This window comes from Podarcis pityusensis (genome assembly GCF_964106645.2).
Source record: "Podarcis pityusensis genome assembly, chromosome: 4".
Classification (NCBI taxonomy): Eukaryota; Metazoa; Chordata; class Lepidosauria; order Squamata; family Lacertidae; genus Podarcis; species Podarcis pityusensis.
Window position 1 is genome coordinate 99,343,277 of NC_138027.1, and position 24,582 is coordinate 99,367,858.

Below are 24,582 nucleotides of genomic sequence, written 5' to 3' on the forward strand. Positions count from 1 at the left end.
CAGTTATCCGTGGCCTTACACCAGCCAGGGCTCATCTAGATAAAGGAGACACTGAGCAACAGCTGCGTTTTGGCCATTTCTGCCAGTCTTGCTAATCCCTACTCAAACACAATGGATAATCCCACAGTCCTCACACTCTGAAAATGGCTAGTACAGTGGAACATGGGGCCAAGTAGCTCCAGTACTATTTTTCCAGTAGGAATGGTGACACCACCTGCTGCTGCGTTGGTACTTGACAATGTTGCAAGCCTGGGCTGGAGGGCTGGAGGGAAGGCACAGGATGCCTCTGACTTAACAACATGCTCGCCACTTGGCCACCCTTTGCCAGCTCATTATTCTATGACTGACTGTCAGCTGATACAAATGAAATGGGTATTCTGCTATGTATTACTGCAATTTGGGATCTAGTTGGCAAATATCTGTCTCGGGAGACAATAGAGGAGTGCGCTTTTGGGGGTGAGGTCAAACTGTTGGAAGGTTGCAGCACCTGCTGTGGCTATTGAGACATGTTTTGTTGCAGCAGGGGCAGATTAAGGTGCCTGTTTGTTTGTTTTTCCCTGCTGCAGGTACACTATGGTGTTTCTTCTCTCTGTGCTCTTCTCAGCAGTCATTCCTCCTCTGGTCACTGCTATGGACACACAACTTGATATATATTCATATAATGGATCCATACATCTGCCAGCATTGCTGGATTTTTGAGGGCAGACTATGGACTCTCTTTAGAGATGTGACCAAGAGCTCCTGCACTTCAGACTTTGCCACTGTCTCACTCCCGGAGCCCTGCTGTCTATTACTGGACAGCAGTACTAGACAGCAGTTCTGAAATTGGGAACTTATCCTAGGACTGGAGGTGAAATAGGCAAAAGATGATGTTCTATTGACCTGGCAAGGGCAGTACAACAGGATTCTGGTACTTAAACAAGTTTGACTAATCCACAGGTTTTGTATTACTTTCCAGTTATTAGGACTAATATTATTTCTTCCTGTTCTGTGACTGAAATTCCATTTCTATGGTGTTTAGAAGAGGACTTAATCTCTCTCTTGAGCAGTGTGGATGGAAGTCCTGGGCTGCCCAGAGGACTAGACCCCCTTCTCAGCCTCGCTGATGTGGTCCAAATAGTACGAGAGCCTGAAGGGGACATTGAGGTCCAAGCAGCCACAGTCCTGGGTAGCTCACTAAGCTAAATCCCAGGTTCAGCTCTTGTTCCAAACCAGAAAATCCATGATGCTTCACTGATTCACCAATAGAGGTAGTTCACTTTCCCTTCAGATTGTTGGCTATAAACCAGCAGGGAATTTAAATCATATCACTTTTCAGCTACAAAGCTCTTTCAAGGCTGCCCTTGGTATTTCCAATAGATAAGAATTTCAGCCTAGAAAATCTCTACCTGTCACCATTTATCATGATCACTTTAATAGCATCTCCTGTTGACCAGATCATCTGGTCTGCCTACTGCAAACCCTTTACTCTTCGCAGTCCATTAATTTTACAAATTTTAATTGTGTACATTTTTGACAGCTTTAATTTTCCTGAAATCCTGGTGTGATCTTATAGTCAAGAGACAAGACTTCTAATTGGTCCACAAAGTTTTCCTGTAGATACTTTGAAAAGAGAGAAATATCCAAATTTGTGGAATGAATAAGGATTATAAATGTTCAAGATGGTTACAAAGAACACTCACTAGATATGGATGCTTATGGTGGGTTTAAGTGCCCTCCAGTATATTATGGGCAAGGAGTGCTGTTTGCTCCACAATTTGGAAAGGCTCTCCATGGTTGGCATCTAATGGAACATTCTCAGATCAGACTGTAGACATGTAGATTAGACCGCATGTTTTCAAACAGGGCCAGATTTAGGTTTGATGAGGCCCTAAGCTGCTGAAGATAATGGGGCCCTTTATATGTCCATCTGTCCTTTGTCAACAAAAAAATGTTGCTGTTTTTTGTGTTGAATATATGCTATATGGTAATTTATGGACCTAATAGGTATCTAAAGCCATTTGCACATGCAGAATGTAAGCACCCTATATATAGAAATGAGTAAACCACTGATATTTTAGGGGGCAGGCTAGCAGGCGGGGGCCATTACTTACATCATAGGAGCCTACAAACACTGTTGCTGTATGTAGGGTTTTTTTTTTTAATCTTATATTTGGAAATGTACGTCCAGTTTTTTTCCTTTAATTTCTTGGGCACCCCAAGAGAGTGGGACCTAAGCTATAGCTTGTTTAGCTTATATGTAAATCCGGCAGTGTGACTACAAACCATTCCAAGCATTGGGTTTGGGTTTTGGTTTTATGAGGTAGTTTGTAGGCTTCCCTGGTTCTTGCCCCCCGCCCCCATTTCTTAGTGCATGTGCCAGCTAGCAAGCATGGGGTTTGCCATCCTTGTAGGAAACAATTCTATGATTCTATGAACTCTGTGAATTGTATCAATAACCCCCACCCCCCATACCTATGGCCATTACCACCAACTATTATGGGATCCTTGGCTCCATTCTCACAGGCTGTACCTGAAACCTAGGGAAAACTTCAGTGCAGGTTATTAGTCAAGGTGTGTTGTGGGTATCACCTGCCTCTTCACTGGATGTCCTGCTGGGATTCCAGGGCTTGTGAGCAGAGTCCATGCAGCAAAGTTGTGCATGTACTTGGCAAATGTCACAAGATCTGGGACTGGAATAGCCACTGGATTACTGATTTTGGCGATATTTTTTGACTTCAGAAGCCTAGGGGGTATGTAAATCCAGAGCTTGTTTGCACTAGTGGATAGAATGATGAATGTGGATTGAGGAGCCCTGGATTCAAATTTCTGCTCAGCCACTTTGTCAGCCTAGGCCCCCCTCACAGGGTTGTTGGGAGGATAAATTGGGAAAGCCGATGCACGCTGTATTTCAAGGGTAGCATTTCGGGGTGCCGTGTGCACCCCGAAAAGTCTGTAACTAGAGGTGTCGCTTCTGTGCATGGCACACAGAGTGCTTATGCGCATGCGCAAGCAGCAAAACCCGGATGTATACACTTCCAGGTTTGCCGCGGCCGTAACCCGAAGATTCCGTAACCTGGAAGTTACGCAACACGAGGTACCACTGTAAACTGAGATATAACCTTCCCCCATGAAGATCAGAGTGGCAGTAAAGAAAGATGTTTTAGCCTTACCGAAGTTTTCTTCTAATTCACTAACTACTGCTGTTGCCTATTTCTAAGTTCCATGTGGCAGAAACAATTTTTATTTTTAGGTAGTATTTTAGATTTTAATGAAAATGTGGTTTTAATGACAGTTGTCATTACGTTAAAAGCTCAGAGACAGCTGTTAATGTCAGCTTCTGTGTTGTTGCTATTCACTGATCGTGTTTTCCTTTTTAAAAAGAGCTGTGATAACTGCATATCAATCTTTAACAACAAGTGGAGAAATGAGATTCCTCCCTCTCCCCCCCCCCCCGCCACCCAAGTCAATACAGGTAACACACTGAATATTTAACGGACACATAATCTGTTGGATGACAGAACATTTCTCAATATGGCATCAGGTACCTTTCTTTTTCATCATTGGCACAGATTAAGGCTGTGTTTTGTTTTGCAAAAACGCAATATGCCAGCTTCTACCTTTTCAAGCTGAAAATAAAAATCATTAGAAAGTGTTGTGGGTTATTTTATGAACACTTTCCTGATCAAAATATTTGCTTTCTTGATTAAATTTGGTTGCCTCTTAAGCTGCAATTCTAAACACACTTACCAGGGAGCAAATCCCATTTGGTTCAGAGTGGTTTACTTTGGAATCAACATACACAGGAGTGTGTTGTTAGTTGTTAATATGGAGGGGGGTTTTAAAGTGACATATCTTAGCATTTGTTGAGACATACTGTATGATATTGTTGTTTGCCAGGAAAATACTGCATTGAAATCAGGGCCTGCCAAAGATGTTTGGATTGCAAAGGGTGGGGTGCCTGAGATCTGTCAACCTATTCTGGCACCTGGCACAGAACTTCCCACAAATACACCACCAGGTAGTAACAATGGAACAATGGCAAAATAACTAACATTTTGCTGTCCACACATGACAGCCTGAATCTGCTGCCTGAAGTGGCCAACTCACAATGCCTAATGGTAGGGCGAATCCTGATTCAAATGAATGTGATGCCCCTCAGTTAACTTTGCAATAATAATAATAATAATAATAATAATAATAATAATAATATATCATTTATACCCCTCCCATCTGGCTGGCTTTCCCCGGCCACTCTGTGCGGCTTCCAACAAAACATTAAAATACAATAATTCATCAAATATTAAAAGCTTCCCTAAACACCTTCAAAGGTAGCCCCATGTAGAGTGCATTGCAGTAGTCCAAGTGAGAGATAACTAGAGCATGCACCACTCTGGCAAGACAGTCCGCGGGCAGGTAGGGTCTCAGCCTGCATACCAGATGGAGCTGGTAGAGAGCTGCCCTGGACACAGCATTGACCTGTGCCTCCATGCACAGCTGTGAGTCCAAAATGACTCCCAGGCTGGGCACCTGGTCCTTCAGGGGCACAGTTGCCACATTCAGGACCAGGGAGTCCCCCACACCCACCCGCCCCCTTTCCCCCCAAAACTGTCTTGTCAGGATTCAACCTCAATCCATTAGCTGCCCTCCATCCTCCAACCGCCTCTAACACCACTCCTGTAGTGATGTTGAGAAGGTGACAGGGAATTGCCAGAGCTCTCCTTAGAACATAATCCTCTCTCTCAGCTGTCCTCTGGGGGCAGCCAGTCCATCAGCCTGCCTCAGCTGGAGAGAGGGGGAGCAGAGCTCGTGAAATTGGCTGAGCTGGAGGTCCAGATCCGCCAGGCATGTCCTGGCTCTGAACTGTGCCAGCTGGTGCCGGAGTTTTGAGATTGTTTTTCTTCTTCTCTCCATGTCGCCTTTCCCTTGTGTTGTGTGTTTTAGACGGTAAACCTGTGGGTAGGGAGTGACTTGTTTTGATTTTATGTAAGCTATTGCGGGAGCCTTTTTGGCTAAAATCATAGAACCGTAGAGTTGGAAGCATAGCTGTCAACTTTTCCCTTTTCTTGCAAGGAATCCTATACGGAATAAGGGGATTTCCCTTTAAAAAAGGGAAACGTTGACAGCTATGGTTGGAAGGGATCCCAAGGGTCATCTACGCCAACCCCCTGCAATGCAGGAATCTCAGATAAAGCATCCATGACAGGTGGCCATCCAACTGTAGTCAAATGCTGTAAACAAACAGATGAATTATTTATTTTGGTCATTTCCTCACTCCTTCTCTATTCAAACAATATCAAAAGCAGCTTATAAGGTACTAAAACAAATGAACAATTGTTTGATCATGATTTGTGGCTGTAGCTGACAGTATGTGCTTGAGTCTCCCAATCTGATTCAGGACTCATTCCGATGCTTTGAAGTAGCTGTGATGTGGCCCAGGAGAAGCTGGAGCTATCCTGTCCTGAATCACAGTCCCAAACTGATTTAGGGGTCTCAAGCAGTGTTTAATTAGGATTTTAAACCCTAATTAAACATGTGGTTGTGGGGTGGAGAGAGAATCGTATCACCTCCTGTCCCCCCATTCTTGGCCACATGCTTAAGGGGAGGAGATTAAATTCAGTGTTTGAAATTTGCTTGGCACATTATGCCTCTGGCTATCGGCCACTTGGAACCAAGTGAGGATGCCAGGATGGTGCCTGACTTCTCCACCATCTGGAGATGTTGCCTGGGGATCCTTGGATCTTGACTGTTTTCACACACGAGCAACACATTCTGTAGAATTCTACCTGTTATATTTTATCTGCACAATCAGAATGAATTTCAGGAACCAAAAAGTTATATTGAAAAATATGACTTTTGAGCCATCTGGCCCAAGAATGGCAACCAGGCATTCTGTTTTGATTACGCTAACCCTGGTTTGAGGAGCCATTTGGCACCTAGCTTATATATCAGAGTTTCTAACACTGGTTAAATTACATTGTATTTTCTACAGTACAAGGAAGTTCTTGATTTTTAATTGGAAGAGGATTCCAGTGTTTTGCTTTCTTTAGTTCTTGCTAAGGCATTTTCTATAAAAGTCTTTAAGTCCTTTGTCTTTAGGAGCCCAGGAATATATTAACTGTACCTTATATTATAAATATTCTTCACATGGGGTTGAACTAATAGCAGCAGCCCCAAGTGCTTGGCATTATGTAGAGCAACCCTGTATTTATTTGTTTGTTAATTTTGCCACTGTCACCAGCAGTCCCAAATGAGAGCATAAAAAGCACAGTGTAATATCAACACATTTTGTTTTAAATCAGGTTTATTTCCAGATGGCTCAGCTTCTCACTCTAAACGTTTTGTTGGATATTTTGATGTGACACCACCGGTAATAAAGAATCGTCTTTAACATTGTCATTTTTCATTAATCCTGCTGTTAAGCAACTACAGCCAGAATTCATTACAATGGCTATGGATATTTTTGAGTCATCAAATTGGGACTTCTCTCCCCCCTCCTTTTTTTTTATTTTTTTTATTTTTTTTGCTGCACTGCAAAATTAGCATTTACACAATAGCCAGCCAAAGTTAAGTACTTTGACACCACATTAGTTTCAATGGGAAGAATTAAGCATGTGCTCCAATAATCACAGTGAACGCAAAGGGCCCCAAAAGTGCTTAAATCTAGTGGGATGCACATCCCTTTACAGAAAGGGAGAATCAGAAATATGTGGGGACATGGACATAGCCAAGGGGGGGGGGCAGGGGGCAGCTTCCCCCCTAGATCAAGTAAAGCAACAGAAATACTCAGTGCTTTTTTTTCTAAAAAAATGTTTGGGGTACTTTCATTTTCCTACTCATATTGAAATACTGCTCCTCAATGAGACCAAACTTAGATTCACAAAATGTTTAGGGGTATGTATACCCCCAGAAAAAAAGCACTGGAAATCCTCAACTAACTGACAAATCATGTTGGTTCTGTCCCCCCCCCCCAACATAAATCCTGGCTAAACCAGGGACTTAGGGGACCCCCATTCAAACTCACTGTGGGAGCAACCCTAGGCACAAGTAGCTGCCGTAAAGCAAGCAGCATTGGTTCAGCTGATGTAAAATTGCAAACCCTGTTCAGAAGCAAACTATTTCATGACCACCTCTGCCACTTTTGTGGACTGCAGTATCATTATCCAGGATTACAAAATCAAACCATTTGCATCTCAAAGCCGACCTAGAAAATGAGGACCAAAACAGACATGAGCTTAAATGTGTGTCAGCCTTTTATGTCATATAGTGCAACTGCCCTGTTTTGAGCCAAGCATTCCAGATTAACAGAAGCCACCTCAGCTTCTGATGCCAACCGGCGAACTCCCGTTTGGGCTCTGCCACCACGGCCTCGGCCGTAAGGGTGTGTGGCATGGTGGGGGCAGCCGGGGTGGCGCGTAAAGGCGGTCAGTGGCAGGATGGCAGGGAGTGGCGGTGTGGGGAGGCAGTGACCGTGAGATGGTACGGGGAGGTTGTGTCCGGATTTGCCCTCCAGGATGTTGTGTGCAGGATTTGAAAAATACAAGTTCCATCAGATGTAAAAAGGTAAAGGTAAAGGACCCCTGACAGTTAAGTCCAGTCGTGACCAACTCTGGGGTTGCGGCGCTCATCTCGCTTTATTGGCTGAGGGAGCCGGCGTACAGCTTCCGAGTCATGTGGCCAGCATGACTAAGCTGCTTCTGGCGAACCAGAGCAGCGCACGGAAACGCCGTTTACCTTCCCACCGGAGCGGTACCTATTTATCTACTTGCACTTTGAGGTGCTTTCGAACTGCTAGCCTGGCAGGAGCAGGGACCGAGCAACGGGAGCTCACCCCGTCGTGGGGATTCAAACCGCCGACCTTCTGATCAGCAAGCCCTAGGCTCATTGGTTTAGACCGCAGTGCCACCCATGTCCCCCATCAGATGTAGGGACTGATAATTAATGGGATGAGAACAGGAATGTAAGTGGAAGTTAACCTTATCCTTTTCTTGTAGTCCTAAAGAAAACCCCTTTTCTGAAACAAGGGTTTGCATAGGAAGGAAATCATGTGTTGGTATGAATGGGGAATTTCCAAAACAAAGAGCAGCTTCAAATAAGGCAGGGGGTGTTTCCCCTGCACCACAGAAAAGGAGGAAAGGGTTACATTTGCTCTTCATACTGGCTCTAATCCTCTTAATTATTAGCACCCCAGCTGATGTAATTTGCATATTTAAAAGCCTGTATGTTTCATGCAAAGATTCATCATGTCTAATTTGGGCCTTGTATCTCCCACTGAAATTTCTCAGAATAAGTAAATACAGTCCTGGTATTATTTGAGTTTTGTCTTCCATTTTTCCTCTCTCCTTGGGATATCACAATAACTGGATTTGAACTGGCAGTAATCAATTTACTGTACTTTAGATACTGTGAATCAACATTATATAATGTGGTTTTATAGGATTTAGCCCTGGAAAAGAATGTGTAAAATATGTTTCTTAGCAACACATGCGCATTCAAGCTTGCAAATCCATATGACTAAAATAGACCAGAAACATATAACAAATAATGGCAGGCTTTCATTAACCTCAGCAGGCTTTCTTTTAATGCTGAAAACAGTACAATTGGGGCATTTAAGTGGTCAGTTTCACACAAGTAATTGCTTAGACAAGTTTTTAAATGTAGATATTAATGGATATTCATTGGAATTATTTCTTGTAAAAAAGGTATTCAATACTGGCCACAGCATCTAAGCAAATAATATATGTACACTACTTGATTCTGATGACTGTGAAGCAGTGAAGAAAACTGTTAGTTCATATCACTTCCATTTTTCCAAAACTCGTGTCACTTTGCATGCACAGTTCTATATAGCAGAAAAGTTGGTGTTAAACTTAAAAAGCCTGTCCCAAGACATTTTGGTGTCTTAAATGGAACGCCAAATGGCACTCCCCTATTCTGCTAGGGCCAACCTTTAAAATGGCTTGTTGAATCATTCAGACACCGATTTCTGCTTTCACCAGTGTTTATATGGGGGGAACCGTGTCTTTTCCATACAATTCTTTTGATGTTTGAGGTGGCATAGCTCAGTCAGTAAAGCATGAGACTCTTAATGTCAGGGTCGTGGGTTTGAGCCCCATGTTGGGCAAAAGAGTCCTGCCTTGAAGTGGGTTGGACTAGTTGACCCTCGTGGTCCCTTCCAGGGACTTGGCTGGCGTTGTGGTCTAAACCACAGAGCCTAGGGCTTGCCAATCAGAAGGTCAGCGGTTCGAATCCCCACAACGGGGTGAGCTCCCGTTGCTTGGTACCTGCTCCTGCCAACCTAGCAGTTCAAAAGCACGTCAAAGTGCAAGTAGATAAATAGGTACCACTCTGGTGGAAAGGTAAATGGTGTTTCCGTGCGCTGCTCTGGTTCGCCAGAAGTGGCTTAGTCATGCTGGCCACATGACCCGGACGCTGTACGTCGGCTCCCTCGGCCAGTAAAGAGAGATGAGCACTGCAACCCCAGAGTCGTCCGTGACTGGACCTAACGGTCAGGGGTCCCTTTACTCAGGGGTTTACTTTACACATATATAATATTGCAGGTATTAATACTGTGCAGTTTGAAGTGACCAGATCCATAAAAGTGAGTCCCTTTGGAATAAAAACATTGTCAAGGCCCATAATTTCTTCTTCAGTCTACCCTTAGGACCTCTTTTCCTATCTTGAGCTGCAGCTTCTTCCTTGCACCAGGTTGGGTACTTCTTTCCTTTTGGGTGAAGACAGAGACACCTTCCCTTTGTTCTCTCAATGGCTCATCACATTTCCATTATTTTCTTAATGGCTCATCTCCCAGGCAATCTCCTGAACACGGGAAGCTGGGTACAGGGATTAGGAGTTTGGCGTCCCGTTTAACACACACAAGCCTTGATTGGATTCTAACACTCACGGGACCCAGGAATTTAGGGGAGTCTGGCACCCACAAATTTATAAGAATATTTTCATTAGAGATGGGGGTTGAGGCACCAGAATTATTTTAGACATATTTATTCAGAAGTAAATAATACCATGTTCAGTGGAATTTGTCACTAAGTCAGGGTGCGCAGGATTGCAAACAAGAAGAAGGAGAGTTTGGATTTGATATCCCGCTTTATCACTACCCGAAGGAGTCTCAAAGCGGCTAACAATCTCCTTTCCCTTCCTCCCCCACAACAAACACCCTATGAGATGAGTGGGGCTGAGAGACTTCAAAGAAGTGTGACTAGCCCAAGGTCACCCAGCAGTTGCATGTGGAGGAGTGGAGACATGAACCCGGTTCACCAGATTACGAGTCCACCGCTCTTAACCACTACACCACACTTTTGAACAAGGGTTCAAAATGGCAAAATGGTCACCAGCTTTAGAAATATATCTCCAACAGTACCAAATTCCTAATTAAGCAAAGCAATCGTGGCTGCCACCATTGTGCTTCTATAAACTCATTTTATTAACTATCTAATTCTGATTCTTCAGTAGAACAAAGTAACACAAACATTTAAAAGAAGGCCTCTTGCCCATCAAGATTAGTTTCAGATGACAGCCTCTACTGCACAAAGAATGTGGATGAAATGGGAGGAAGAAACATATCTTGTCAATTTCTTTCTTTTCTCAGGTTTGCTTTTTGCAAAGCAAAACATTCTGCAGTTTTCATCAAGCAGGATATCATGGTAGACGGGACAGATTATGTGAACAAGGACATCTGTGTTTGGCAAACCTAGAATTTGTAGTGCCCTAACGTTCTTCGACTGGATATTTATGAAGCCAGACATTCTCCATCCAGTCCACTACCTCTGTCTCACTCAGCAGCACTTTTCACCTGTTCAGTGAAATGTGGGAGCGGGGAAGTAAGACCTCATCTGCTGCCTCTCCTCCAAATCTCCATGAATCCATCCATAGGTTGGAATGTAGCATTGGCACATGCAGCTGTACTCATTGTTAGGGCTGGGCCATGGGCAGAATTCTGAGGTGAGCAAGGAGCAGGAATCAGAAGCCATGGGGCAAGCCAGTTTTTAGGACCCAAAGAGGCAGGAGCAAGGAGCAAGGCAGAAGGTGGACGAAATCAAGGACTCATTAACATGCCACAGCTCAGGAACACAATGGTGCTCAAGCAGGACTCAGTTTTGATGCCCAGAAAGTTCTATGGATCAACTGGATGGGCAGAGTCAGAAAGCTGCTACATGCAGTTCAGTCACTGACTACACAGAGCTACCATACACAGATCCCTGACACACACAGGTTCTGTACACCCATTTAGGTTTCTGCAGGCTTCACAGTTGTGCAAAGACTATACATACAACATATACATGCAAAAGTTCTATTCAGACCTTTCTATTAATATGTGGAGCAGGGACAGTGGATAAGAAGATCCAAATTCCTCCCAATATAGATCTTCTGACTGAATTGGTTCATGAATCATAAATGCACCTCGAAATTAGAGACTGTTTTAGGCCTCATTATTGAACCTAAAGCACGTGAAATGCAACACATGAAGGAATATGAATGCTTGTCGAGGACAGTTTCCAAATGTCAGACTTGCTGCTTGTAGCATTTGCTTATGTGTCCTCTAAAAAGTTGTGGTTGAGGAAATTCTGTTTCCAATTCATTCTTTTTAAAAAAAAAAAAAAAAAAAAAAAGATTGCATGCTATATATGTAGGAAGATTTCAGGGGTATTATAAACTCATTCCTAAAAGTCAAAAAGTATAACTTGTGACAAACAGAAGCTAGATTGACTCTATGGGTAGGTGGAAAATGATTCTGCGAGATGGATTTGTCACAGGTCTACACGGAGATGGAAGTTAAGGAAGCTTCCAGCTCACAATCAATACATTAATCTGTCTATTCTAGTAAAACAGGTTAGAGGTAAGTGTGCATTGGTGCTTCTAACAATTTGTGTCACAATTTATCAAAACAAAACAAAAGTTACAGAATGGAAACCATATCCTGTTTTGAGTTTCCATAGACTTTTATGGATTATTTTCTGCTGGAAGATTCAATAGACAGAAACAAGCGGTACCTGTGCCATGGAATTTCAATAATGGCATAAAGGTTGAAGGTTGACAAATTCACAGTAAACTGACCCAACCATATCTTGATTGTCAAGTTTCCTCTTACTTTCCCCAGTTCAAAACTTTGGTCAACCTGTGGCTAAAGATGGCTTGATCCCAAGTTCTCCACCTCTGCATCCCTGGTCAGAAAATTTAACTGGAAGCTGGAGCTAGATAGGCCACAAACGGAAGGTTGGAAATTGCCTGGTATTTATATCATGACTGTCCAATACTAAGCCCTCCTTTTTCCCTTCCTGCCAATCACACAGACTTAGGCTAGACACATTCCTATTCCCTTCTGTGACTAAAAGGGTGCTCTGACACATGAGTGAATTCCGATTGTGGCAGCTCATTAAGGTAGCATCCAACTCTGTTTGATTTTTTTATGGATTTTATCACCACCATACATTAGCCACTTAAATTCTCACATTCACCTTTCATTTCCCTTGATTCAGAATTCAGTTTTCCTGCAGTATGATTACTACACTTTTTAGCACCAGCAGTGTTGAAGACTGTACAAAACATAGAAATATACGGCCTACGTCAAAAGGGTTTATAAACAGAAAGCAGAACAATTGAAGAAGGCATCTTGGTTTGAATGCAAACCAGAGATAAGATAGGGCAACATGAGCAATCAAACACCTATAAAATTTCCAAGAGATCCAGTGTGGTGTAGTGCTTAAGAGCGGTAGACTCGTAATCTGGGGAACCGGGTTCGTGTCTCCGCTCCTCCACATGCAGCTGCTGGGTGACCTTGGGCCAGTCACACTTCTCTGAAGTCTCTCAGCTCCACTCACCTCACAGAGTGTTTGTTGTGGGGGAGGAAGGGAAAGGAGATTGTTAGCCGCTTTGAGACTCCTTCGGGTAGTGATAAAGCGGGATATCAAATACAAACTCCTCCTCCTCCTCCTCCTCTTCTTCTTCCAAGGAAAAAAGGAAAAAAGAAAACGATTACTGTATTTTGGTTTTAAATGGATGCTGTTTTGTCTTTGTTTTCATTACAGATTGACAGAGATCTCTGAAGGAGACTTTCTAAATTCAGATGGAAGGATATCAGGGTGTGTAGCACAGGGGAGTGTATGACTTTGAGATTTGTGGGGGAAGTTTTTTAAACAATGCATGAAATTCCACTTGGCAGGGCAGTGGCCCAGCAGGCTTAGTGGAGCAGCAGGACAGGGAAGCCCCCCTGTTTTGAGACCCTAGAGAGGCAATTATCAGAGACAACACTGGAGTATGGGAATCAGTGCTTTAATGCAAGCTGCCTCATCCTTTCCTAAAGAGGCAGGTTAATGTTAGGATTCCAAGACATACAATTAAAACACCACCCTGGGAAGTATATTCGAGTAGTAACTATGGTGCAAAAGGTGGTTTCTTCTTCCTCTTCTTCTTTTGCTCACAATAAAGCATTAAATGAAATGAAAGGCAGTGAAAGAGAAAGGCAGTATATTCTTACAAACCAGAGCTATGTAAGATTTGCCTTGTTAAATATTTCTTAAGCAATTTTTAATTGACAACATATGTTCAACATCACATAGCAACGTGTGCAAAGCACTTTACATCTGTCATAGCCTCCTGAAGCTAATCCCTCTTTAATGTGCTCGCTTCCTTTGTATTGCTGCAGGCTTTGTTTCTGTTTACTGTCTTTTGAAAGGAAGGGGGGGGAATCAAGTTAGCTGTCAGCAAGAACAAGCTTATTCTACAAAGATTTTAATTCTATTAATCTTTTGACTGGCTATCTTTTTGGAAATCATTTCCAAGGGCAAACGATGCACATGGAAGGAACAAGCCAAATCTGACTTTTTTCAAGGTGAAATTGTGCACTTGTATAATTGGGGCTTTCCTAAAGAAAAACTAAAATATGGAAAGAAAGGAAATTCTAAGGGGTGGTAGGGGACTCGATTTGATTATAACCACTGTGTTTATATCTATCTATCATCTATCTATCTATCTATCTATCTATCTATCTATCATCTATCTATCTATCTATCTATCTATCTATCTGTAAAAGTTAGTTCCTAGCATTTAATCACCATCAAGTAAAACCAAGAAACAGAATCAAAGATTTTTTTTTGGGGGGGGGGTCTCCACAAGCCTGCTCTCCCTCAGTCCCTTGAGATCATGATTAGCTTTTGGTAATGGGGAACACATCCAGGTTTGTAAAAGCCAGCCTTGCCTCCCCTGCCCCCATGGTAAAATCCTCAAGCATGGATGCACATTTGGTGGATGGGTAAAAGGACAACCACAAGGAGGTGAATTATGAAAGTTGGTGGGACAAGGGTCAAGGTCCAGCCAGCTTCTCCAATTAGGTTGCTCCTATTCATAGCTGTCAACTTTTCCCTTTTCTTGCAAGGAATCCTATTCGGAATAAGGGATTTTCCCTTAAAAAAAGGGAAAAGTTGACAGCTATGTTCCTATTTATCGCGGGTGGTGCTGTGGGTTAAACCACTGAGCCTAGGGCTTGCTGATCAGAAGGTCAGTGGTTTGAATCCCTGCAGCGAGGTGAGCTCCTGTTGCTCAGTCCCTGCTTCTGCCAACCTAACAGTTCAAAAGCACGTCAAAGTGCAAGTAGATAAATAGGTACCACTCCGGCGGGAAGGTAAACGGTGTTTCCGTGTGCTGCTCTGGTTTGCCAGAAGCGGTTTAGTCATGCTGGCCACATGACCTGGAAGCTGTCTTGAGGACAAACGCCGGCTCCCTCGGCCTATAGAGCGAGATGAGCGCGCAACCCCAGAGTCCGCGACTTGACCTAACGGTCAGGGGTCTCTTTACCCTTTACCTATTTCTCAAACATGACTTATTATTAAATAAAACCGAAATATGAATATGGAGATGAAGAGGAAATTTGACTCTCAGTGGCTGGGTGTCACCAGCCCGCATCTCAGTGCTGTCCTTGAGTGTACCCTTCTTCTTTCCCTCAAGTTAGTGGATATTTACACTTCTGGGGGGGAGGATAAAGTGGTTCACCTGAGGGCAAAACCTTTATTGCAGGTCCTGTCGCCTGTTTACAGACATTATTGAAATGCTACTGTGGGATGTTTGCCATAAATAAGTCTGTCATCCATCTGTCGTAGTAACTAGCACATTGCTAGTAAAGTATAGAATACTAGCAGCCTTGTATCTGGAATTGCTTGAGAATTTTAAGGAACCAAAAAATCAATGCAGTTTTGCAATCAGTAGTTTAAATCAGCGCAGTTTTGAAAGGTCAGTCCATCATCTTGTTACAAAATGGCATCCAACTGCATCTGAAAATAGATACAATCCTGATCTGAGGAACCACCATGCAAAATTTGGTTAAAATCCATGCAGTTTTGAACGGTCAGTCCACCATCTTTTAAAAAATGGCCTCCAATAGTATCTAAACATAGACAAAAACCCACTCCTCACTCTTGGGAATGGTCATGACAAATTGGATGACAATATATTTAGAGGTGTCCAGATTAGTGCATTTTGGAACTGTCATGCTAAATCTGGCGACAATATCTTCAGAGATGACAAAATAGCTTCAGTCTTTCTGGACTAAATAAAAATAAAAAAATCCTTCCAGTAGCACCTTTAAGACCAACTAAGTTAGTTCTTGGTAATGAGCTTTCGTGTGCAAGCACACTTCTTCAGATACCTGGTATCTGAAGAAGTGTGCTTGCACACGAAAGCTCATACCAAGAACTAACTTAGTTGGTCTTAAAGGTGCTACTGGAAGGATTTTTTTATTTTTATTTTGACTATGGCAGACCAACACGGCTACCTATCTGTAACTCTTTCTGGACTGCAATACAGATCATCAGTCCTTGCAGGATCATGCATTGCAGAACTGAATAAAATGCAGGGGCAGGCAAGGGCAAGAGGAAGATCCTGATGTGCATGCGCTCAAAGGCACAACATTGTGAGTCACCAGCATCAAAGCATTTCCAAGAACCGTGTGCTCCTGTTGTTGTGACAGACAGATCTGAGAATTAAATTAGAACACATGGCTTCCAAACAAGGCATGGTGTCATGCTCAGAGAAATCTTGGCAAACTTCTGCTACAGGAAAGTAAAGAGACTTCCTTGCCTTCCATCAACTCTGTGACACATCGAGCCAATGGGAAGGCATTCTGTGAAGGATGGGATTGTAGTCATGCAAACACAGAAGCGGCATTACCCTGACCTTGTCTTGATCTATCAGCTTCAAGTTTTGAGTGAAGACTCGCAGTAGCGTGCAGCATTATGAGGCATTAGTGCCAATGATTGCCTCGGAAAACATTAGCAAAGGGGTAGAAAAAGTCCTTGCACACTGATTCGCAATACATCTTTGCTTTCTTGTAAAATTAACTCTGCATCTTAGTGTCAGATATATGACTTGTCTGCTATGACTGAGACACTTCCTTTTGTTTAATCATGTGTCATTACAAATAGACTGTTCATGCATGCAAGGATAGAGAGGTTATTAGGGATATTTTTTAGGTTCCAGATGAGTATGATGGAGAAGAAGGTCATTCTCTTCGCTTATCATATGTAGGGTTCACAAAATTATGGGGTGGGGAAACCCTGGCTGCATGGTTTGCTAGAGAATTTTGCTTATGCATCTAACCACCACTGACAAGGTTGTGTAGTTGTTTATCTATTTGACACCTGATGAGAGGGTGTTCCACAGGATGGGCACCACTACTGAGAAGGCCCTCTGCCTGGTTCACTGTAACCTCACTTCTCACAGTAGGGGAACTGCCAGAAGGCCCTCGGAGCTGGACCTCAGTGTCCGGGCTGAATGATGGGGGTGGAGACACTCCTTCAGGTATACAGGGACAAAGCCATTTTGGACTTTAAAGGTCAGCGCCAACACTTTGAATTGTGCTTGGAAATCTATTGGGAGCCAACGTAAATCTTTTAGGAGTGGTGTTATATGGTTCCAGTGGCTGCTCCCTGTCACCAGTCTGGCAGCTGCATTCTGGATTAGATGTAGTTTCCTTCAAAGGTAGCCCCACATTGCAGTAGTCCAAGCGGGAGATAACCAGAGCATGCACTACTCTGGCGATACAGAGCATGGGCATGTAGGGTCGCAGCCTGCATACCAGGTGGAGCTGGTCGACAGCAGCCCTGGACACAGAACTGACCTGCGCCTCCATGGACAGCTGTGAGTCCAAAATGACTCCTAGGCTGCGCACCTGGCCTTTTAGAAGCACAGTTACCCCATTCAGGACCAGGGAGTCCCCCACACCCGCCCGCCCCCTGTCCCCCAGAAACACAGCCATCCTTTGAAATGTGCACTTCTCTGAATTTTGTGACGCAGTTCTCCACCCAAACAATTTTTTAAAGGGTGTATTAAGGAAAATGGGCCTAAAGTGACCCACATTGGTGAAAATAGCACAAAAATGTATTATATTAGGGGAAATTGCTTCACAAAACATACACATGTGTGTGTTAGGCAAAATTACAGACAAAAATGTGTCTTAGATATTTACACTGAAATGCCAGTGAATTTTCATAATAAACTGATGTGGAATTGTGAAGAACTGAGCATGAGATTGGAAAAATGAGAATCTGACAGACTACTGTCAGATCCACATACTGTTTTCAGCTCAAAATCTATGACCATAGCCAGTCCTGCAATGATACAAGGGGCCACCTAATTCACTATTGGATAGTTGTGAATTTGAAAATCCCAGAGTGCTGAAGTTAAAGACGCAAATAAAATCCTGGGACATTTTTCTTTCCCCCACAAAGCTGGTAATAGGTTCACAATTAATCATTTCTGTCTTTAAAGATGTGGCTTTCCAGCAAATAAAGTTTTATGTCTTTCAACACCCAGAGTAACAGGAAGACACTTAGAAAATTGTGGGAAGGCATCCAATCATCAAAGCACCTCATATATAATCAGATAAGAATGTGATGGATTTAAAAGTCACTGAAACATTAAAAGAGCAAGTACATGTTAACAGTTGTATGTAAAGCTAAAATGAATAGGAACTTATTTCCCTTTCATAAATAACATTAACACCAGCTTTTTTGTTCAGTTTCCTTGAAAATGTACAGTCCTACCCCTTAGTTCATCCTTATTCTTGATCTACTCTACTGTAATGGAATTTTTACACAGAATTTCCCATTCTTTCAAAGATCAGCCACAAGGGAAATATTTTTACTTTTCACCTCTAGGGCACATGTTAGAAAACTAGCATGGGAAAACCATTTGGCAGGGAAATAATTGTTTTTATCTTTATATGACAACCTTATTTTAAGGCCCAATTGATTTATGGTTGTTATTAGAAAATCATTTGTCAACTTAAGAAGAAAAAAATGCACACGTGTGAAACAATGGGGGTTAAGCAGGTCCCTTTCGAGATGCATCAATCCATTTGCTAAAGAGCAAAAGCTTGTTCTATTCTCGTTCAAGGCCCCTTCATACAATTATATCATATTGCAACCAGAAGCAGGTGGTGAAATCATTTTACCCCATAGCCTCAAGAAAGGAATCCAAAAAGGTCACATTTGAAAAGGTCACTAAACCACTGAATATATTAGTGCTTAAGGAAGGTGCTAATGGGTTTCAACATTGAAAGTTCCAACAATAATGATAAGAAGGAAGAAACAATGCAGCTCAAAAATTGCACTCCTTTCCCCAATATTTCTACATTTTAAGCATTTGTTGCTGCTTTGGTACTGACCATCAGATTGTATGAAACATTGCATTTTGGTATTGTTTTCACTTTGTTTTTAAATTGTTGTACTTTTTTATTAGCTGGCCTAAGCTGTTACAACAGGAACTGTGGGGTATCAGAAAATAAACAACAAAAACCTTTTGGCCTTGTTAACTCATTTTAACGCTTCCAGAAGAACCCCAAAATCAAAGGATCTGTGGCTAAAGCAACATCTGCTGCCCATTTAATAGACTCCAGTGGAAAGTTGTCAAGTTGAAATTCATATGCAGGTTTGACATTGTTGGGCTGGGACTGGAATGACTAGACCACAACTGAAAGTATCTGACCCTCTTTGTGAGTTTTTGCACACTGTTCAACTTACTTGGCCAACTTCTTGTTAGGTTATTACACCCACTAGGACTGGGTAGAATAATAGAATAATAGAACTGTAGAATTGGAAGGGACCACAAGTCTAACTCCCTGCAATGCAGGAATCTTTGGTCCAACATGGGGTTCAAACCCACGACTCTGCTCTACTCTCATTCTCTACCGACTGAGCTATAATGAATGTTGACTGGCTGTTGCTTGCATTTGTGCTCTACATATCAGTGGGGCATGCTTATTTCTTGCACTGTTGGGCCTTCTAGCCTACAGTAAGACAGCACTTTGTGCAGCAACAACATCCTTTCCCAAGCCATACTTGTCAAATGTTGTTTGGGATTTGCACTTAAGTCTCCATCCAACACCTAATCTGAGGTTCAGATTTTCTTTTGAAGGGGGATTTGCACTGCTGCCCACCTTCAACTGATGGACAGAGCAATTCACAAGCAATTCAGACTAAAATATGGAGGCCAACCTAGAGCATTTTCACACCTGAGGCTTAACTTGTGTGTTCCTACATCCTACAGATGCTTCCTACAGGCATCCTACAGGGAGCCAGTGTGGTGTAGTGGTTAAGAGCGGTGGACTCGTAATCTGGTGAACGGGGTTCGCTTCCCCGCTCCTCCACATGCAGCTGCTGGGTGACCTTGGGCTAGTCACACTTCTTTGAAGTCTCTCAGCCCCACTCACCTCACAGAGTGTTTGTTGTGGGGGAGGAAGGGAAAGGAGAATGTTAGCCTCTTTGAGACTCCTTCGGGTAGTGATAAAGCGGGATATCAAATTCAAACTCTTCTTCTTCAACATCATCTGGTTGGCCACTGTGGTAACAGGATGCTAGACTGATGCAGCATCTGGTCCAGTGGTACCTTGGTTCTCAAACTTAATCCATTCTGGAAGTCTGTTTCAAAACCAAAGCATTCCAAAACCAAGGTGAGCTTTCACATAGAAAGTAATGCAAAATGGATTAATCTGTTCAAGACTTTTAAAAACAACCCCTAAAACAGCAATTTAACATGAATTTTACTATCTAAGGAGACCATTGATCCATAAAATGAAAGCAATAAACAATGTACTGTAGTCACACAAATCGATCGATCAGTAGCTGACAGTAGCCCACAGTCACAAAAACAAAACGAAAAAGAGCCACAAAAACAAACATACAAAATAAATAGCGAAAACAGACAGACCTCAGCGTAACACTCAAATCAGAAGTGTAACACTCAAAACGAAGCACGTTCAGCTTCTGAAAAAGGTTCGCAAACCGAAACACTTACTTCCGGGTTTGCAGTGTTTGGGTTCCAAGGTGTTTGGGTACCAAGTTGTTTGTGAACCAAGGTACCACTGTATTCTTATGCTATGTTAACCTTTTGAGTTCTCCTCATGTCATTTGTCCGGTTATTGTTCATGAGAAAAAAATGGATGAGAGGCATTTCTAATGAAAAGGAACATTTTGGCAAATGTAGGTTTTATGTCTGAATTACATACCTGATAAAATGGCTCTTGCTCCAAAGTGTTGCATGTGGAAATGTACAAAGTCTCATTCAGTCTGATCCAGGTAGCTCTTCATGGGTAGGAATGATACTTACATATATTTCAGTGCTCAGAAGCGCTATGTATCTCCATTCAGTTTAGCAAGGGAAGTTTTGGGAATTGGAAACAGAGATGCGCGCGCACACACACACACACACACACACAACTTTCCACAATTTATTGCATTTGTATCCTATTCCACTTCCAATGATGTTAACGGCTATGTTTCACGCGCACCCACTGGGGTGAATGAAATTTAGTGCAGCATCCCAGTATGTTGGTCAAAAAGACACCGTTCCTAACACAGCATTATTGTTAACATTAGAAAATGGGACAGAAGTGTGCAATATTCCTCACATTTGAATGCGCCCTTAGTCTGCCAGTGAAGGAAGAGACTTAAAGCAACTTTCACCCTTCATTTCCTCTGCTTGGCAATGCCATGAGTCACCTGCTTACCAGCTTCAAGATCGTTTTCTGGTTAAAGAAGCAAATGGTTGCCGTAGCAGCGAGCAAGCAGGGAGGAGCAAAAATAACATATCAGCTTTTGATTTGCTGGCCCGCTAGTGAAGAAAGTGTTGTGAGCTCCCCCTTTCACATTGTGTATGTATCATCTTGGATAGTACGTGTAGTTTTAAGACAGCTAATAAAAAAGGAACTATGAAAAATGTGGTACTGAAGGTATTTGACAGCCAACATATAGAAATGATTTGACATTACTGCATAGAAATCCCCGAAACCATCAGTCCTCTGTTTTGGGTTGCAGTTAAAAAGACAAGCTGGATAGTTACACTCATGAACATAAGACACAGTGGCCATCAGGAGAAGAAATATCGGTTCTTGACTTGAACACTTTTACACTGGAAAAGGGCTGGCAAAGATTTCTGAAGAAAAAGCATTCGTGATGTCAAAAAAGCAAAGACTGTGACTGATGAAATCATACAGACACGCACTGAAGGTAATGCGGCGATATCAAATTGCAAGCAAATTTGGAGCAAAATGCTAAAAGTTAACAGGCAAACAAGGTAGAATTTGGCAATCTACCCGTAAATAAATAAGCTATTTCTCTTTTTGTGAAACTTGTTTGCTAAACAGCATGGTAGATGTAAGCACTGAGCAACGCTAGTCCTAAAAGGAGTTACATGAAGAATGTTTTCATTAAACTTTTTATCTTCTCTATACAAATTAAATTGGGACTTCTACTCTGGGTTAATGAGGGTACGCACAGGAAAGTGATGGATGGCTGCTGAAAGACCCTGTGTGAGAGGCAGGGATGCGAAGATCTCCCAGGGTGGGAGGCTGGGAGAAGAAAGGTGAGAGAAGGGTCCACCCCCTTCTGTGTGTGACATGGGTTGAGATCTGCCTTTGAGAGAGGGCTTTCTAATTTCTCCCCTCTTTTTCTTTTCTTCTTGCTTTTTTCTTTGTTTTTAATTTTTATTTTAACTTAGATTAGTTTGTTTTTATTGCCTGATATGATAAAAAAGTGCAATAACAACTTAAATTGGAAGCAACATTTTTACCATAATTTGATAAAAAGTTGATGGAGCTCCCAGGTGCTCCCTCTTCTCTGCTCACCCTGAAAACTCAAGGCTTTGGTTCTATGAGATAAGGGCTGCCTACAGATGTGGGGCCTATTGTGGTAGTTTTACTGCTTATAATGCCCGTGCTTCTCTTCCAATTTTTCTATTGTTCCTTTTACACTGCAGTATCTGTTGTGATATGTAACTGTGGCCTTTTCATTGCTATACTGCCTCAGAGCGGAAAAGAGCTGTATGCCAGGATACAGCTCCTGATTTTGTCATGTGAGCGTCAATGGCATGATAATAAAAATGGCAAAACAGAAAAATGCTTTTTCAAGTTTGTGGGGTTCTCAACATCCCCCTCCCCGAAACAAATTAACATGGGAATGAGTGCTAATCTTCTCCTAGATTCCATTCTGTTTCCTGAAGAGGCTTTTACCATGTGTCAAAGATCACATAAACATAATAATTAACAGGTAAGAAAACATCAGGAAGACGGAATGAAGTGCCCTCTGAATGCAGCCAAGAATTGAATGTTGGCGATTCATTAAACCTGTTATGATCTTAACGACAGCACTACACAATTTCCTTAGGGTTTGCAGGCAGTGGATGCTGTGAAATGACATAGCCGTATTTTTTTATCATTCTGGAATTGGGGTGGGAAACAAAGAAAAATGAGAATTCAAGGAGGGCGAGCTTGGCCTCAGAGTCTGCTGGTGTCAGCGATTGAGGAGGGGTGTGTTGCCGCATACCCAAGAATGCCCCATGGATGACACAGAGGAAGAAGACTTAGATCCAGGACAGTGGTGGTGGGATATGGGGGACCAGTCTGTGGAAGGAACAAGCTGGGAGATGCTAGAAGCAGGGGGTTGAGGGAGCATGGGGGTGGGTGGAGAAGAAGAAAGCTGTTCCAGGACAGGACTGGATGCTGAGAGTCTCAATGCGAGTGCAGACTCTGACAGAGAGGCAGAAGCTGTTTCTATTGCTTCAGCAACTGGATAGTCCTGTTCCAACTAGCTCTCCTCATCCACTAACCCCCAGAATGAGAAGAGTCCTGCACATTGCTGAGCAAAAGGCCGGACAGGCCAAGAGGGGAAGCCCTCCCACTTGCCACAGTTTGCCGTGAGTGAGGGTGCCAGAGAGGGGAAGGAGGGGCCAGACGCCAGTTACAGCCATGTCTTCAAGTAAGGGAGACGAGCCTAGAGGAACGCTGTTGTGTTTTTACTTCTGTGAATAAAAGTTCATTGCATTTCACATCTCAAGTCCTTTCCCCTGACCTGTGGATGACCTGCATTCTCTTGGCAGCCCCTTGGCAGCCAGGCCTCTGTATTTGCAATGCTCTTTGGAGACGGGAGACAATGAATAATAAAATGGGTGTGTTGAATGTTGTGTCCGATTGACATATTGCAATTTTCATTGGCCATTTTCCGTGAAGCAATCATCAGATTCATCTTGAATTTCACTTGAGGCAATTCGGTGCTGACGTAGATTGTGCAACTTGTCCCTCCCACCAAGATGTTTCACTAATCTGATCTGGGGCTACCAACTTGAATAAAATATTTGGGGGGGGGGACATGTAAGCCCCGCCCTACGTAATTGATCACAAAATGTGGCACACACCCCATTTCAATGACAATGCCCATCAAAAAAAATGGGGGGGGGGTGATCCTCTCAAATATGGGGTGTGTGTGAATGTAGCTTGGCCTCTAGGAATTGGCTCTTATGATCTGATCAAATTTTGTTGGCTTTCCTCAAAATTCCTGTCACCTTCACAGGAAGGAACATGAAATTCTGAGGCACAGCTGATGTAATTTTTTTTATATTGCTGAAGGCAATGCAACCCAAAGACCACTCAAAAGTATCTGCCACACAATAGCTATATATATATATATTACAGATGAACCTATTGAGTGTTAACTTCTGCAATCAACTATTCTGCACTGAAGCATTGTGTTTTAGGGAACTGACCATTGCAGTTAGTTTACTTTCCTTTCTCTCAACATTTCTTAGACAGTTCCCTCTCACAATGAATCTGGCTGCATCTCCTAGCTGTAGGCTTTCGGTCAAAGATTTGGCTGATTATTTCAAATTAATACACGATCTCTCATTTGTACAACAGCAGGCAAGGTACACCTCTCCTCTCTACCTTTTTAGTATGTATTAAAACCGTTTTATCTATAAAATGTCCAAAGTGACTAATAGCATCTGAAACCTGAAAAACAGGGCAACAGTAATAATCATATCAAAGTGGCAAACAGCAGATAAAATCCAGAAGCAGGCAGTCAAGAGCTAAAACATTATAGATATTTAAGATAGGCCAGCAGAAGTTTAAATTTTCATGGGGCAGCCTCAAAATCTAAAACCAAGAGGATTACAACAACTTCAGAACAGAAAGGTCAACTAAGTGAGAAGAATTGGGAGTTTTGCACCGGTGGAGTGCCCTGTAATCACCACTATCACCTAACCTGTTGAAAATATGCACATCCTTCCCTCTCTCTTTCATTCCTATCAGGGATGGAGAGACCATGG

At 42.6% G+C, this 24,582-nt stretch overlaps 1 long non-coding RNA gene across 1 annotated transcript in view; it reads left to right on the forward strand.

The window, feature by feature from the left end:
* The window catches only part of LOC308475882, a 111,451-nt gene that overhangs the window by 50,782 nt on the left and 36,087 nt on the right, over positions 1-24,582 (forward strand). The window contains exon 5 of the long non-coding RNA XR_013985475.1: positions 21,300-21,491. This is a non-coding gene — a long non-coding RNA (uncharacterized lncRNA). The remainder of the gene's footprint in view (positions 1-21,299; positions 21,492-24,582) is intronic.